Source organism: Marmota marmota, unplaced genomic scaffold (genome assembly GCF_001458135.2).
Source record: "Marmota marmota marmota unplaced genomic scaffold, marMar, whole genome shotgun sequence".
NCBI classification, from domain to species: domain Eukaryota; kingdom Metazoa; phylum Chordata; class Mammalia; order Rodentia; family Sciuridae; genus Marmota; species Marmota marmota.
The window spans coordinates 19,378,644-19,392,276 of NW_026000057.1; the positions used below are offsets into that span (position 1 = coordinate 19,378,644).

Genomic DNA, 13,633 nt, shown 5'->3' on the forward strand with positions numbered 1-13,633 from the left:
CAGCACGAGCTCCCCCTCCTCCTCCTCCTCCTCCATGCTGTCGTGCCCTCTAAACGTGCATCAGGAAACACCTCCCGAAGGGGCAAAAGTGGCTTAAATTCTAAGAGTGGACAGCGGTGATCTTCTTCCAAGTCTGGAAAGTTGAAAGGAGATGACCTTCAGGCCATTAAGAAGGAGCTGACCCAAATAAAACAAAAAGTGGATTCTCCTCTGGAAAGCCTGGAAAAAAAGTTGAAAAGGAGCAGAGCAAACAAGCAGTAGAGACGAAGAATGATAAGTCGGAAGAGGAGCAGAGCAGCAGCGCCCTGAAGAAAGATGAAACTAATGTGAAGATGGAGTCTGAGGTGGGTGCAGATGACTCTGCTGAGGAGGGGGATCTACTGGATGATAATGATAATGAAGAGCGGGGGGATGACCAGCTGAAGTTGATCAAGGATGATGAAAAAGAGGCAGAGGAAGGAGAGGATGACAGAGACAACGCCAACGGCGAGGATGACTCTTAAGCACATAGTGGGGTTTAGAAATCTTACCCATTATTTCTTTACCTAGGCGCTTGTCTTATGATCAAAATTTCACCAGATCCTCTCCCCTAGTATCTTCAGCACATGCTCACTGTTCTCCCTATCTTTGTCCTTCCCCTGTTCATTAATTCATGTTGCCCTGCGCCTAGTCCCATTTTCACTTCCTTTGAGGCTCCTAGTAGTTTTGTTAAGTCTTACCCTGTAATTTTTGCTTTTAATTTTGATACCTCATTATAACTTAACAATAAAAAGGATGTATGGTTTTTATCGACTGTCTCCAAAATAATCTCTTGTTATGCAGGGAGTATAATTCTTTCCATTTATACATGATTTCAGTAGTTGCTTCCCTAACTGCAAAGGCAATCTCATTTAGTTGTAGCACCTGAGAGCAGCTTTGAGTTTTAGAGGTATGTGTGTTATCCCCCACATAATAGTCCTATGTGGAGCTGTTCAACACAAATGTAACAGTGTATTTTTGTGAATGAGAGTTGGCATGTTAAATGCATCCTCTAGAAGAATAATTAGTGTAATAGTCTTTATTTGTTTTCTAAAGTTCATACTCTGGGTTATTTTTGTGAACAGCCTGATGTTTGGGACCTTTTTTTTTTTTCAAAATAAACAAGTCCTTATTATACCAGAATTTGGAGAAAAAAAAGAAATAAATCTGTTTTTTACATATTAAATTTAAATTAACACCCTTATATACTTATGAGAATTTGTATATAGCCCTGAAGAGAAGAACAAAGAATATGGATTTCAAAACTGTTTTATTCATTTTAAATAGGATTGAGGTAATGACTATAAGAATATAGACAAGCAGAAAGATTTCCCTACCTTGCCCCTGGATGGCAATTCCACAATTGGAAATTGGGGCATCAGATTGCTTAATAATGTTCATAAAGAGTGAACAACAATGTTCATGATTAGCTTAATATTTTTATTCTTTAAAAAGTTAAGCAAATATATTGTCTTCCTTCAAAATATATAAGTAAGGGATGTAATTTTATAAAAAGTCATTGATTTAACCCATTAAGAAAACACAGTATTGATGGAATTGTCTGAGATCTCGAGGACTGGGGTGGAGCTGCAGATGTTAAGGAGTTAATGTCCTCTGAGCTCTTATAAGGCCAGAGCAAAAAGAGCAGACTGTTTTCAGGACATGCTCAGTTGACATGATCAGACTTGCCAAGTTTCTCTTGAGATTGTGGACTTGTTTCAAGTTTTTTCCTTGTGGTGGAGTTATTTGGGGAATGTTCCTGTTAGTTTATGCTTAGCTGCTAGTATAAGATCTAGGACAAAGATTAAGAATATAAATGTAAACATAGCATTGTTTTAAAAAAGAAATTTTGGTATTTTGTCTGTCTAAGCTCAAGGTTGCATTCCATGTTTGGGAACCCACTGTAAACTATAAAATGCTGTTCTTGCCAATAATAAACATCCTTAGCTGCACCAAGTTTTGGGTCCCCTGTGTCCCTTCTTTCATCTTGCTTGGCTCTTCAGTCCCCATCAACACAGTATCATTTAAAGTCACACAGATTGTTTTGATTCTCAATAAAATAATGTAATAATAATAAAAAAAACAGAATCATAAATGGCTAGCACAAGGATAGAATTTAGATGCCACCTACTTTAATTTTGTCATTCATTCTAAGACAAGTTTTGGTCTTCACATGCAAAAAATAAGCCAAACTCAGAATGCTCAGAGGGAACTTAGCCAAGTAATTTACGGCTAAACAAGAAACTAAAGATATCCAAGCAAACAAACTTCATACTGCTCATAGATTTACAGTGTGTAGGTAGACAGTACTTTATCTTTCAGAAGTCCAAGATGAGATCAATTATCTTAATCCTTTTATGCAGGATACTGCTCTGGAAAACTTCTGAATCAATACTATTTAACCACTATTATCAGCACAAGTAAACAACAATAATATCAGAAATCCAAGATTGAAATGGGAGATAGCTAGACTGAAAGTGTGTGTTCTTACTTTTTTTGTGATTCTGAAAAACTGAAAAGCTGTGAATAACTATCCAAGACCCACAGTAATAGACTGAGAAACCCTCCTAAGGAGAACAATGAAATAAATGTTGAAAGCCAACTTCAGGTAAAACAACTAAGAATTTTATCAACATTTACTATTTACTTTTTACTTTTTCTCAAGAATTTAGAATTCTAGGGGCTGGGAATGTGGCTTGGTGGTAGAGCACTTACCTAGACTGAAGAAGGCCTGGGTTCAATTCCTAGGATTGTTAAGAGAGAGAGAGAGAGAAAGAAAAACAAAAAAAGAATTTAGAATATTTCTAATTTCTAAGATCAGCTTAAATTCAATTAATTCTCAGGTTCTGTGTTTGTAGATGTGAATGGCTGGGGAAAGAGTAGAGGAAAAGTGTAAGAAAATGACAAAGTTCCTTCGATCCTGAAGACATCAATTAAAATCATTGCAAATCTCATATTTGTGTAATTTTATGTTTGTGTTTTTGTGTAATGTTTAATTAAACAAAGATTTTGTGGGCTTAGTTAAGAAAGAAATATGAAAGACTGGCAACCAAGTGAATTTTCATCATTATTTACCTAACAATTTGCAATAGAACTCCTTACCCCCAATTTTTTTTTGAAACAAACATATTTTATACTTCAAATAAATTCTTATAAAAAGATATCCCTGCACCCCCACCCATTTTTACCACTCAGAGATCTGAAGATTTTTCATTTTTATGTTTGGAAAATACACAAAAAAATACTTTTTCTTTTTTATTTTTATGTTGTCCTTTACATCAATATTAGCTTTCAGGCTTTTCAAAGATCTTAAAAAGTTGCAAAGATTTTTACAATATTTTTACTAGCAATATGGACTTAAGTAAATAGTTCTTTTTTTTAAAAGAACCTACCAGTTATGGAATGAGTCAGTAATTAATATTATCATTTCAATTGGAAAATAGTCAATATCTGTTGCAATACTTTAATATTTACCTACCTATTACCCCTATATTATATTAAAGTTATATATTATATTAAAGCTATAGACTTCAAGTTACAGAAATGTGGATTATTTTATTAGGTTGTAATCAAGAAATGTTTGGTTATGAAGTTATACAAGCAACAACAAAAAATGAAGAATGGTGTGTAGTCTGACTAAGTATTTTATTTATACATGAAATATTTTTAGCTAAAGAAGCTATTAATTGAGCTAACTAGTAAAATCAAACAGTTGTTCCTTTAAACAATTTTGAAACCAACAACAAAAGGCAAAAATTAGATTTATGAGAATCTAAAACTGCATTTTTTGTGACACCTAGAGTACTGAAACCAATCCATGGCAATGTTAAAATATACAACATGGCTTAATTATATTTTATGTATAACTACTAGTTAATTCAAAGAAATATATTCTAAGCACATTACATGAAACATTATATATATATAAATTATATACTTATATAATAATCTAAATAATGCTATCAGTTATAAAAACTTTCATATATCTTACAGATTTAAATATATCTTTTAAAAAGCTATATGTTCATTGTTCAATTTTCTGAAAGAAAGTCTAAGTCATTACTAAGAGACATATACAGTAAAACATGTTCATCAGACCTGAAGGAAAACTGAATTTCACTCATTATTGCTTGCAATAAAAGCAAAAATATTAGCAATCTATAAGTCTAGACAAATAATTCTAAACGAATTTTCCCCATATTACAAGATTTTAAATACAAAGTGATTTAAACTAATAACAAAAATGCCTTGTTCTTTCTGTCAATAAGTCTAGAGACAATTTTTTATTATTTCCACATTTTTACAATATGGTGCAGTGAATGAGGCTTATGTGAGGTTAATTATTCTTGCATTGTACTGTATCTAAATTCTTTAAGTCTTTCCTATTTCTGAATGACATAATGATCACTTACAACAAAAAATGCTCACAAAAACAAATAAAATTATAAATGTAAATAAGTTGACATCCAGATCAGCTTACGTCTTCAGACAGAGAAATTGAAAAATAGCCTAATATAGATATTTACTAGAAAGCAAAAATTAGGTAGGTATGTAGAGAGAAAGTAGACACAAACACATAAAGATAGATATAGATAATGGCATATAGATGTATTATTGGATGGATAGGGCAACCAATGTTGCCATGTTGGCTATAATCCACAGTACCCTCACCCTCTTCAGCATATTCCACTCACATGTTGAATAATGAATACATGACTGCAGGGAACAGACTTATTTGGAATGGAAAGAAAAATGAAAGCAACACCTTAATCACTGCCATGCCTTTCAAGGTTTTTTCTTTGATGTTTCCCATATCTAGTCTCTGGAAATTTTTCCCTTATTCACTCTGCTTCATGACCAGATAAATATATGCTATAAACAGAAAGATGACCCTTGAGAATGTCTACCTATTTGCCAATTCATTTTTTACATTCAGATACAATTTTGACATTACTAAGAGTGCTTACAATCACATCTGTCAGCCTATTCCACAGTCGGGGCCACTTGCATGAGGGTAGAAATTTCTTTCACTTACAACATATTTGTTTTCAAGTTGTAAAGAAACTATACCACAAAGCCAGCATGATTTTATGGGTAAAACAACAGCAACATTTCCATTGATGATAGGAAAACAGTAACTCCTGTTTTATGATAAATTTTCCCAGAAGTAGTGCCTGAGACATGAATTCAAGTGCAAGTAGTTTACTTCGCAGGTAATCCTGAAAAATATTGATAGTGTAGAGTGGAAATATAACTGCAAAGGGAAGGGAGCTGATAGAGAGTAAGGAAATGAGCAATTTTACCCAATGGTACCAATGGGAGATATCTGTAAGGCTCTAGTTGTCCTATGAAAGGGGTAAACGTGTTAATGTCGTATTGCTGCCCTAACATATCACCAAAAATTTAATGCCTCACATCAACACAAATTTATTATGTTAAAATTCTGTAAGTTAGACAACCAAAATGGGCTTCATTGGACTATAATTAAGGTATTTAGGGTTGCAGTCTCAATTCTGGATGCTCTGCAGGATATTTTGTTCTTTGTCTTTCTCCATTTCTAAAATTGGCCCATTCATCAACTGTATCTCCTTGCATCTTGAAAGGTGCCTCTGTGATGATCTTTTTTTACATCAGATTTCCACACATTCTTCTGTCTTACTTGTAAAGGGTTTTTATAATCATAAAACCACTAGACCTAGTTGCATAGTCCAGGAAAATCTTATTTTTAGTGTCAGTTCAATAGCAACCATAATTCTATCCACAAACTTATTACCACCACTGACAAGCACCTAACATTCATAGGTTCTAAGAATCTACCCTGGGTGTAGGGTTAATTAGTTGAAGAATTCTCCTAAGCATAATTCTTGACAAATTTATTTTAACTCTTGGCCCATCTGTGGCTCAGCATGCTTCTGCAGCAAACTTCATACTTCATGAAAAGTCTTAGATGCTTGTGTTAAGAACATGCATATATGGGACTATTTTGTTCTGATATTGTTCATTACTGTTCATTCCACACATGTCCACACAATACATTTATTCAGTTCTGTCACTGTCTGTCCAGGTAATAACCAGTAATAATTTATAAATTAAATTTAAAAAAACTAAACAAAAGAAGAATTAGAATCATTAATCTGTTGGTTCCAAAATTAGATGAAAAAAAAAAAAAGACATCTCTCTACTCTGTCACAGTGTAGGCTGTCCATCTATTGTATTATCCCAGACTTTTTCCTAGAAAAATTGGCCACTGGTTATTGAACTCTTCTCAATATGGAGATACTGCATTTCCCTTTTGATGATTAACCCTTGACATGAACACCAGGAAGCATCCACCCAGTGAATGCCTTGAAATCTTAAGATACATTTTCCTGCCTCACATTATAGAGAATTAAGCCCTACGGCCTTAAGAAGCTTACTATTAATTATTCTTATCTGCTGGTCTAGAGGTATAAATATTTCAAAATGATTATGTGATAGACTTAGCTTAAATATTAGTGAGTAAAGGTGAAGAATAGATGCAGGCTATAAGTAGGCACATTGCATAGCATTTAAAAAGTAACAAACTATTTGAATATTGTTCTACTTCTTATTATCAACATACAATAGAAATTTTAAATAATATTATCAATAAAATCACATCTCTTTCAGTGTGAATATTTCTGCCACTCTTTGTCCCTCCACTTTCTGCTCCACCATTGATATATCACTTCTGTGGCAAGGTCATAGCATCCACCCATCCCTTCTCCCACAAAAAGAAACAAAACCTCTAATTCAGTAGACCCGATTCTAGGGAAAGTTGTTGAGATGGATTATTAGAATAGCCACATATAATTCTAGCTGTATTAAAATTTTCTCTAAACTAGCATATTTTTATTGTTATAATCATATTATTATATAAAGGATGTTGGTTCAAAATATATATAATCTGCTCAAATATGCAGTTTTCCCCCCAGCTTGTGTCTTAGTTTCCTGCCCCTTTTTGACCACATTAGAAGTTTTCTATACACTGTTATCTTCCATAAAGCAGTATATGAAAAATATCATATTATCATATTCTCAAAGGGAGAAAAGAAGTCTTGAGGACATATAATTGTCATATCTCCTTTGTCATAAAGTTAGTTTCTTTCACCAAGGAGTTTTTTTTTAATGTACCATTCAAAATCATTAAATCAGACACTTTTGAGAATTTTACAAAGCACTTCTGCCAAGTCAATAAGAAGGAAAAAGTATATCCAGAATATACATTGATCCCAATAAAGGAGAATCATTGCTTTCTCCAGAATAGAAGAGATCTAATGAAATCAACTTGATAGCAGGGGTTGATTGGTCTCCCAAGGAAAGGTATACACTGAAGGCTCAACATTAGATTCTGCACATGAAAAAGAGGGTGGATCTGCAATAGTTCTCCATTGTGAATGCTGCTTTAGCTACTGTGACAGCTGAAAAATTCATGTATAATAGTTACTGGCAAGAGACACGAATAGTTCAACATTTTGTGCTAAATTCTATTCTCAAATTTTCTCCCAGTCTTCTTTGTTCTAGGGCTTCCTACAATCCACAAGGTAATCAGGTAATAGTAATTCAAAAGTAAATGTATATACTCACCTTATGCCACTTCTCCCTCCATATAAAGGTAATAAGCTGCTACTGAAAGGATTGGTGAAATTTTCCCTCACATTGATTTTTGAGGCCACCATGAGTAAAGGTACAGTGAAGCAGCAGTCAATGTTTAGTTCAATAGATTATATTGAGAACCAACCTGATTTTTCTCCTTTGCTTGTGGGAATTCCTCAGAAGGCTAGAGAAATTAACTAGAGTAGAGGCATTTGTACAGCATTAATGGGTTTCATCACTATCTGACACTCCATGTCTGAAAATTATATTTAGGAACAAACCTTGCTCACTATCTTGAATGTGCCACCTCTATTTTAAGAGACTGACTCTATTCATACTCAAACTTATGAAATGGTACTGTGTTAGGAGTTTTTCTCATTGTGACCAAAATACGTAACCAAAACAACCTAGAGGTCTCAGTCCATATTTGATAAACCTCATTGCTCTGGGCCTGAGATGAGGCAGAACACCATGGCAAAAAAGGCATTATGGAGGAAAGCTGCACATGTCAACCATAGTCAGGAAGTAGGGGTGGGGAAGAGATAGAAACAAAACATAAACCAAAGAAACATCCCTCAATAACCTAGTTCCTCTAAACATGCCCCATCTGCCTATAGTTAGGAATAAGTTAATAGTTCTTTAAAATTAATAATCCATCACATGGATTAATCTGCTGATTAATAATAGGTCTCATGATCTAATCATTTAATTTCCTGAATTAACACAGGGTCTTTAGGGGATCCCTATTATTCAAATTATAACAATGGTTCATTATGCAGCTCATGGTACCCAATTCTGGCACATAGCCAAATAAGGTGTGAAGGTCAGATAGTCTCAACCATGGCCAAATAGTATATCTGCTTTTCAAATGATGAATGATTCTGTATAGTAATAGTGTGACTTTGAATCACACTATGGGATGTATCTATTCCCCTTTTGGTTCAAATATTTAAGCTTGCAAGGATGTCCACAGATTGTCCTTATCTTCCTTTTATACCTCTAGCATGTAGGAATTAAATTGTAGTCATTTAAACTTTAGTATGGATATGCTAAAAAGTGTTCTTTTTTATTGCTAAGTTATGTAATATGATTTCTTTAATATATTATAGAGGATATTCTAGTACACACTAAATAAAAAGGAAACCAAAATTTCCCTGAAAAGAATAAGATAGTGTATGGTATAGGTCATTGGGGATTTGTTGAAACTTTTTTGATTCTATACTATGACAAAATAAGAGAGGTAACAACCTTCGAAAGTAGTACAAATGTACACTGCTTTCCATCTCAGGTGAATAAAGCACTTTTCATTTAACTTTTCTAATGGAAATTAAAAATAACCCATTTGTTAGATGAATAAAAAATTCCAAAGTCTTAGTTGATTTACTTTTTAATTTTAAAAAATGTATTAACTTGCTGGTTGTGGAGGAGCATGCTTGTAATGCCCGCAGCTTGGGAAGGTGAAAAAGGAGGATTGCAACTTCAAAGCCAGCCTCAGCAACTTTGTGAGGCTCTAAGCAATTTAGCAAGAACATTAAAAAAAAGGCTGGAATATATCCCAGTGGTTAAGCACCTAGGTTTAACCATTCAATAGAGATGGAGACTGTTTATATGATTTAAAGTTCAAACCTTGTGTTCAGTCAAAGCAGTTATCTGCATCCCAGTCATCAAGAATTTCCCTGAGCTAAAAACAAAGTCAAGGAATAATACCAGCAAGTTGCTTGTGCAGTCTATAGAAGGCTTTTACAGTTTCCCAGTTATCAGGCCCCTGAGGAAATGTTTGGTGTCTGGTCACTGGGAGGTATAGGTGACACCGGGTAAAATGTCCTATCCAATTTAATGAAGGTACAGCCACCCATGATTGTCACAAACCCACAGGGTTCCATGGGGCACTCATACCTCTTCTATTAATATCTGATTGGATATCCAACAAGAAACTGCAGGGATCCAACCCACCAGTTCTGTACCTTCCATTTTCTCCAAACACAGGGAAATCAGATATCTTAGTTCTATAGTTTCATAAGGAAATCAGGCCATTCCATCCCAGACGGAGTACCCCAACCATGGGTGAGAGGCATTGAGTTGTACCTGGACTGTTATTACAATGGATGCCTTAGTCTCATCCAGTATTGAAGTGGCAATAAAAGTTTTTCTGAGCCATGTCCAATGTCCAGGGACATAGTCTGGATTTGCCAGGATAGTCCAGCAGCAGAAATCATAGACACTTCAGTGCATATCAAACAGGCAGAGATGTTTGCTATTTTGGCATAGTTGTGTTCCCATTCTACGGTGTTGTTAGCAAGGACACACCTATGGACACAAGGACAAAATAGTTATTGGAATTATTACAGGTAAATTACATCCATCTGAGAAAATATATGCCTGCTTTGCATCCCAGGAAAGCACAGATATCACCTGTGGCCTTTAAAATTTGTGTCCCATCTGTAGGACCTGGCCAAGTCACATGTACCTGGGGAGGGGGCATTCGTTAGTAAACTATGGTGTCACAGGGAGATGGCACTCCAAACCTTTATCATGGGGTTAACAGAGCTACCCAAGGAAGGTAGGGATTTTATTGTCCAGGATCATATCTAATCCACAGTTCATCCCCAATTCAATTCAGTGGGAGAAGTAAAAATATTACTTTTCTTTCCAAACCCAGGCTTAAGTACAGCATCCTTTGTAGTCACCTTGACATGTACTGGGGTTCAGTGCAGAAAAGCCTCCAGAATAGCTGGTACCCATCATTTGTTATGCTCATTCAGAGCTCCCACAACTACCCATGGATGCTGTGCCCACCCCTATATAGTAGGCGGGTTGACTCCAGTTTTGAGCCCTTGTTTAAGCAGACCATTATTTTTGAGAGCCACAGTCAAGTGGAATGACGCCTAGCATTTTGCCAGAGGGAATGGTTGAAAGGTGACACCAACAAGCCATTAAGATGATGATAATTAAGTTATAATTGCTGTGACTGGATGATGCTAGATTGGGACAGGCTGTGTACTGAGTTGTATATGGATCCTGCTGTCCCACAATAGGGTGGCTCAGGGAATAGCATGGCTCTTGCTGCCTCGGGCGCCTGCTACTTTGGAGTTCCCATAGAGTTCTCACGGGGTTCCCGGGGAGTTGGCGCGGAGCCCGGTAGAGAGCTGGGAGAGTTCCCGGGAAGTGTGCATGGAGTGCTGGTGCAGTTCGGGCAATAAAGTTTCCTGTTTGAACATACAAGTGCTTTGTGGCGGCTCGGTTATTTGTGCTCAGCCAGACTGCGGCACATTAGATCTATCATGCCTGTTGCCTGCGGGTTGTATGGATCATGCAACTTTCATTGAATTGGTAACTGAGCTATCCATAACTGTACATCCTGACCTGTCAAATGGGTACATTGATTCTTTTTATCGTGATGACCTGGCTGAACAAGACTGTTAACACTGTAAGGGCACTAATCATAGTAAGCTGATTGATTTGACCATAGGCCAGGCAAACAACATACTGGTAACTGTATAAACTGCTATCAAGACAAAAATGGCCCACTCCATCTTTGGTAAAGGGCTAATATAGTTAACCTGCCATCTTGTCAAGAGGACACCCATGGTTGCAAGGAATCAAAGCTGTAGGTATTCCTGACCACAGATTACATATGTGTGGTAGGCATCTACCAGGGAATTCCATGTTAAATTTCAACTATATTTCATGTGATTTTCACATCTGCATACTGTAGGCAGTGATGCAACCAAGCTTCCAGGCCAGTGGAAAGTGACCTTGAGTCACATGCTGAATCAGGATGTTGATGACCTTGGTTACATACTAAAAACATAGCCCTGCCTGAAGTCCTGGTAAGGAAACCTAATCATAGCCATCTTGGGTGTGCCAAACACTATCTAATTTGTCTCTGGGAAGAAACAACTTGGTTTGCTAGTCATTGCCATGCAAGAGATGAGTGTCTCTCTAAATGTTACCTGAGATTACTCTATATGATTGCTATTGTGGTCTTACTGTCTTTTATTTTATTAAGTTTTTTTTATACATGGTGATTATATGCTAACCCCTGATTTCTGTCTTCCAAGAATCCTAATATCTTCATATACACAGGTAGACCAATTTCATCCTACCATCAATCCTTGCCCACAAAGTACAGTAACCACAAAGTTTCTCAGATATACCAGTGTCTCCCTTGATAGTACAAATATTCTCTTGTAAAGAGGTGCTCTCTGTATTCTTCTGGGAAGCACTCTTAGCCACTGGGTCCTCTGATCTTATATAACAATTCATTCTACTGTGTTTAATTGCAGAACCATTCAAACTCACAATCAATATTCTTCCATGGTAGTTGTGGGAGCTCCAACTCATTAACTGTAAACTATATTTATTGCAAGCTTCCAATAGCCATTCTAGATGCATATTATACCTTCAGTCTTCCTTGTCAGTATGTTAAACTTTAAGTCATGGAAAAGTGCCCTCATTTCAATAAAATTCTCCTTTGCCTACATAAATTTTTCCTTTTTTCACAGGTCCAAACCCATTAAGATCTTTTCTTAGATATTATCCTGTAGTTGCTGTCAGTGCATATTAAGTACATTCTTTAGGTATTTGGTGAATAGTTTTTGTTTGTTTTCTTTTCACAATAGGGACAGCTATTTAGGGCTTCACACTTGTTATTAATGTAGAAACTATGAGGAAATCTTGAGGAGGATAAACACAATCATGCAAAGCATCTTTCTCAGATGAGAATTCTGTGTGTACTTCACTTAAAGATTGTTTTCCTCTAATGAGAGGGAAAGGGTCACCACTACTAATCTAGAATGTTCAGAGAAGTTGTGAATTCAAGATTCTCAAGCACTTCCCACAAAATAACAATCCTTGGTCTTTCAGTTGCACTTTGACCTATCAGAGTTTAGAGTTTATCAGAGCATAGGAATCTTGTTAGCAAGTGGATTTCAGCTTCCTTGAAAATTCTGCAACTTTTACTGGTAACTCCTGGGCCAGATCTCTATTGTAGTCTAACACCTGCATGCAAGAGATGAGTGTCTCTCTAAATGTTACAATGGTGATCTTTCAACTTCCACATTGTACCATAAATTGATAAATCCTTAAATGGTTATTTTCTTCCTTTGAAATTTAAAAACTTGACCATTAATAACTGTCAAACAACTTTTCAATTCTTATAATTGCCATTCCCCTCATAACTATTAGGTGCTCACACTACTGCATAAAACAGTATGTTGCTTTCTGCCTTTCATTCCTTCTCAAGCAAAAAAAAATCTTCATAATTGGTAGTACTAATGTGATTTAGGGATTATAATTACTCCAGTTATAAAGGTAAGATGGTTTACTTGTTGTCATCTGATCAGTGAGAAATATAGGTATAAAATTTCATTGTAAGAGACTCCATCCTACAACAATTTCTGTTCCTAATTGATTTAGGTAAGCCCTTCAATTCCAATGAAAGGAAAACAAGTAAAAATCTTAAGTACTCATTTGAGACATTTGAGTCAAAATTTGTATTAAATGAGTACGGGAATATGTGCAACAGGGTCTTAATTTCACTTTCTCCCTATGGAAGACAGCAAAGATCACACCTTAGAATTATGCCATCCTGGTTATTTGAAAGCTGGCATATTTCCTTTTCTAGAAGAATGTTTAACTTTTTCACCACTATGACCAAAGTACCTGACAAGAACAGTTTTAGAGAAGGAAAAGTTTATTTGGGGCTCAGGTTTTCTTAGGTATCAGTACACAGATGGCCAACTTCATTGCTCTGGACTCAAGGTGAGGCAGAACATCATGGGCAAGGATGTGGAGGAAGAAAGCAGCTCAGAACGTGTTAATTAGGAAGCAATGAGAGCTCTATTCAGAAGGAGCAAACTATGTACCTCAAAGGGAAGCATCCTATAATCTACCTGCTCCAGCCACATCCCACCTGCCTACAGTTACCTTCTAGTTAATCCACTGAAGTGGATCAATGCATGGATTACTTTTTGGCTCTCATAACCCAAACATTTCACTT

General features: G+C 35.9%; 1 pseudogene; it reads left to right on the forward strand.

Annotated features, from left to right (window-relative positions):
* LOC107141300 overlaps positions 1 to 790 on the forward strand; it is a 1,408-nt pseudogene extending 618 nt beyond the window's left edge.
* The last annotated feature ends 12,843 nt before the right edge of the window (positions 791 to 13,633 follow it).